At 41.2% G+C, this 4718-nt stretch overlaps 1 pseudogene; it reads left to right on the plus strand.

The window, feature by feature from the left end:
- The first annotated feature begins 224 nt into the window (after positions 1–224).
- Positions 225–2408, plus strand: LOC149188988 (receptor-like protein kinase THESEUS 1 pseudogene; annotated as a pseudogene).
- Positions 2409–4718: the final 2310 nt, after the last annotated feature.

Genomic DNA, 4718 nt, shown 5'->3' on the forward strand with positions numbered 1-4718 from the left:
GAAGTCCATCTTTCTATATTCTAAAGAAGGAGGTCCTATCCCAGCTCAGTCAGGGGGTGACGGCATCAGTTCAATGGTCAGGGTGGAAATCTGGGCAGAGTTATAGGCTCTTGGAATTGCCTGGAGGTGCAGAGGAAGAAAGAGACACAAAGAGAATCCTATAATTTGGGTGCAGAGAAAAGAGAGAACCACACAATTGGGTTGCAGAGAAAGAAGTGAAGGAAATGGCAGTCATTGTGTGCATTTGTATGTTGTTTTTATTGTCATTTTATCAGAATGGGGTTTCAACTTCACATGATAACTACCTTATAGACTGTGGATCAAAAAGTAACACAATAGTGGGTGGACGGATCTTCACTGCAGATACCCCCTCCTCATATATGTCAATTTCCACGAACGAAGGCATCTTTGCTAACACTACAAATTCCAATCTACAGGTTCCTTCTGGTATCTATTTGACAGCTAGAGTATTTACTCAGAAGTCATCCTATACCTTTAGTATTGGGCACCAGGGTAGACACTGGGTACGTTTACATTTCTTTCCATTCTCTTATCAAATGTACAATCTTACAAGTGCCATATTTTCAGTAGCCACCCAAGACTTTGGTCTATTGTACAATTTCCAAATCCATAATAGTTCAATTGTGATGAAGGAATATCTCATTAATGTAAATGAACAAACATTGGTCCTGACATTTATTCCCTCCAATAATTCCGTTGCGTTTGTCAATGCCATTGAAGTTTTTTCTGTGCCGAACACTCTTGTTTCAGACACAGCTCAAGCTGTGCCCCTGCCTAATACTTACAGTGGTCTATCTGAGCATGCTTTTGAAACAATTTACAGACTTAATATGGGAGGACCATTAATTACCCCTGACAATGAAACCCTTGGGAGATTTTGGGATCCTGATATAAGCTTCTTAGCTTCAAAATCGCTTGCCCAAAATTTCAGCATCCCGACCAACAATATTGTGTACCACCAAGGACTAGTTACTAATGAAACCGCTCCCAATATTGTATATGCTACTGCTGAGGAGATGGCTGCAGCCAATGTCACAAACCCAACTTTCAACATTTCTTGGTTGTTTACTGTGGATCCAGATTACCAATACTTCATTCGGATGCATTTCTGCAATATTGTGAGCAAAGCATTGAACAAGTTATACTTCAATGTATATATTAAGAATGATAATGTGATGGGCGGTAATTTTGATATATCAGCTGCAACAAAAAATAACTTGGCAGCAACTTATTACAGCGATTTTGTAGTACTTAATACATCTACTGGATCGGAAAATATTGTTATCAAAGTAGGACCTGCAATAAATATGGCAAGTGTTCTCCCCAACACCATATTAAATGGGCTGGAGATTATGAAGATGAGAAACTCTAACAAAAGTCTGGATGGACCTTTCCCACAGAACAATTCTATCAGATCAAACAAGAATAGCAAATTTGGTCTACTAGTTGGATCCGTTGTAGGATTTTTTGTTGCTCTTGGGCTATTAATGGTGATCTACTTCTTCTATTGTCGTAGATCTCAAAAACTCTCTACTAAACCCTGGTTTCCTCTTCCACTACATGGAGGGCATTCTGAAACTAAAGGACGAAAGGGAAGCAAAGTGTCAGCTGGGAGTCCTGCTTCTCCTGGACCTTCAAGTCTAGGCCAGCATTTCACATTTTCAGAGATAGAAGAAGCTACCAAAAACTTTGATGAGAGTTTGGTTCTGGGTGTAGGTGGGTTTGGTAAAGTGTTCACAGGGATGCTTGCAGATGGAACCATAGTGGCTTTAAAATAGGGAAATCGAAGCTCTGCACAAGGCATGGCAGAATTTCGGACTGAAATTGAAATGTTGTCTAAGTTTCGCCACCGTCATCTGGTTTCTCTTATTGGCTATTGTGAGGAGCATTCTGAGATGATTTTGGTTTATGAGTACATGGCCAATGGACGTCTTAGGAAACACTTGTATGGATCAGATCATCCTCCTTTTTCATGGAAACAGAGACTTGATATATGCATAGGGGCCACTGGGGGTCTTCATTACCTTCACACAGAAGCAGAGCAGGGAATCATTCACCGTGATGTAAAGACAACCAACATTTTTTTGGATGAAAATTTTGTGGCCAAGGTGGCAGACTTCGAGATTTCAAAGATTGGACCTGCTTTGGATCAAACCCATGTGAGTACTGCTGTCAAAGGTAGCTTTGGGTATCTTGACCCCGAGTACTTCAAAAGGCAGCAATTGACAGAAAAATCCGATGTCTATTCCTTTGGAGTAGTGCTTATGGAGTTACTGTGTGCACGGACGAAAATGTTTTGGACCAGGGGATTTGGGAAGACTTATATGGGCATTCTCCCTAGCAGTGGCGAAGAAATTGCAGTAGCAGTGGCCAAGAAATTGCAGTGAAATGCATAACAAAAGTGTTCAGGTAGGGAATGACAGGGTTAGTGGGACGCATGTAGCACTGAAGCCTGGTTCAGCTGAGCGGATGAAACTATTCAACCCGATGCCAAATGAAACGCCCAAACCGTTTGGGCAACCCCTTTGAATCAACGATCAACGGCTGAAATTGTTGCAATCGTCTAACATATAATCGTGTGGCTTACAAGATGATAGGTAGGCAGAGAGTGGAGTTGATTTCATAGGGAAACGCCTTACGGCGTAACTAGTCCAAGACAAAAAAAAATGACAGACATAGAATAAAATGAGTACATAAGTGAAATCCACATCTCACTAAGTACCTAGAAAGATAAGTGTAAAAACAAGGCACCCTAAGTAAATAAATAAGACTGGCTGGCATGGATCCATTTTAACCCTAGATCTATGAAGCACTGAGAGGGATAAAATCCCTTCAGATGCAAACCTTGAGTTTTTGTATTATTGAAAGGTTTGCACATTGAGAAATTTGATTCCCCCTTAAAGGTCGATAGATCCAGGGTTGAGATGGATCTATGCAAGTGTAGAGGCAACTTGCAACTCAGAGACAACAGAAAACTTAGAAAATAAACAAGGAGGAAAATATACTAAATTTCACCCAAAAAAAATCCCTTTTCCCAACTCAAACTCTTCGTGTCTAAAAAGCTTGCCAAATACTCGCATGGGAAAACCATTGACTCAGGCTAGTTTTAGTGTGGCCCTGTTGATTCAGCCTGGTCTTCACATGGACCAGGTACGACTTGAGAGTCCAAATTATACCCAGCAAAGTACTGCTATTAAAAAGTGTTCAAATTATACAAAATAGAATAAGGATTCAAAAATCTCCTTAATTGCTAGCAATAATAATCAAACTAATATGATGACTGTCAGACCTGACTTTCATGACAATATGTAGCAGTGGTCAAACAGTAAAACTTATGTTACATGTAAGATCTCAATAGCAGGCCATATACAAGTACTTGAAGACTAAAATTACCGAACTGGTCAGGAGCACCAACATCTAGAGCAAAGTAGGTGACAAGAGATTGTCCAAAATGATTGGCAGAATGGGCAATAACCACCAAAGAACGAACACTTCAAGCATGGGTAGATAACCAGGGCATTGGTCCATTGATGAGATCAAGTGAGTGTTAAGCAGAATCCACCGGGGCTGCATTTTTGCCTGGATTTGCCCCACCAAACTTATCAGTTTCAAAGGAGTAAAACCCAATGCAAGGCCCAGGCGATTTTGGTAGAATAGCAACCTCTTGGACTGGGCAACCCCTTTTGGGGTATGTTTCTCAAATCACTTGTAGAAAACACATTCCAAGATGATGGTGAAAAATCAAGATCACTCAAAAACTCGGGGAATGGTACCTGATGGGATCAAGGGAGTGTTACGCTGTCAACCAGCGTTATATTTTCAACCAGATCTACAACACCCAAATAGTATTAGTTTCAAAGAGATGAAGCCAACTGCAAGCCCTGTACAATTTTGGCAGAATAGCTACCTCACGGACCTGGCCCGTAGCACCTTGGCAGAAGGAAGTCTGCTCTAAACAGGGCAGCAACCTTTGGGAATTGTTTCTTAAAGCACTTCCAAAAAAAAAATCTGAATGAGGGTGTAAAATCAAAGTACTAAGAGACTAGAGGAATAATAGTCACATCAAACAGCAATACAAAGGGCCTATTAAAACAAAGTGGTCAACCAGCAACTGCGATCTATCATGATGCCAGAAGTATATAAACAAATTCCTAAAACCTTGAACTATATTGGGAAGATATGTAGATCACCAGATAATGCAAACATATTTTTACAATCTAAATATTGAAATGGGCAGATGGATAAATCCCTAACTCTGCAACTCGAGGTGTGTGATCAATGAGGCAGTAGCTAGGATGAACAACGCACTCAAAAAATGACCTTCAGTGAACCAGGACTTACAGCTCTGCCGCATTGACACAGAACCAGAGTTTATGATATTAACACGACTTCTCACACTTTGGGAAGACTTGTTTGATAGCAGGACGCACGCCACCTCTCAATTCGCGCGGAACCAGTGCTTGAAGATTTATATGGGCGTTCTCCCTAACAGTGGCCAAGAAATCGCAGTAGCAGGGGCCAAGAAATCGCAGTGAAATGCATAACGAAAGTGTTCAGATAGGGAATGACAGGGTTAGTGGGACGCATGCAGCACTGGAGCCCGGTTCAGCTGCGTGGATGAAACTATTCGACCCGATGCCAAACGAAACAATGAAACTATTCGACTCGATGCCAAATGAAACGCCCAAACCGTTTGG

The sequence above is a fragment of the Pinus tabuliformis genome, chromosome 3_1 (genome assembly GCF_031772625.1).
Source record: "Pinus tabuliformis cultivar Carrire ecotype Pingquan chromosome 3_1, CPIR1, whole genome shotgun sequence".
In the NCBI taxonomy this organism is placed as follows: domain Eukaryota; kingdom Viridiplantae; phylum Streptophyta; class Pinopsida; order Pinales; family Pinaceae; genus Pinus; species Pinus tabuliformis.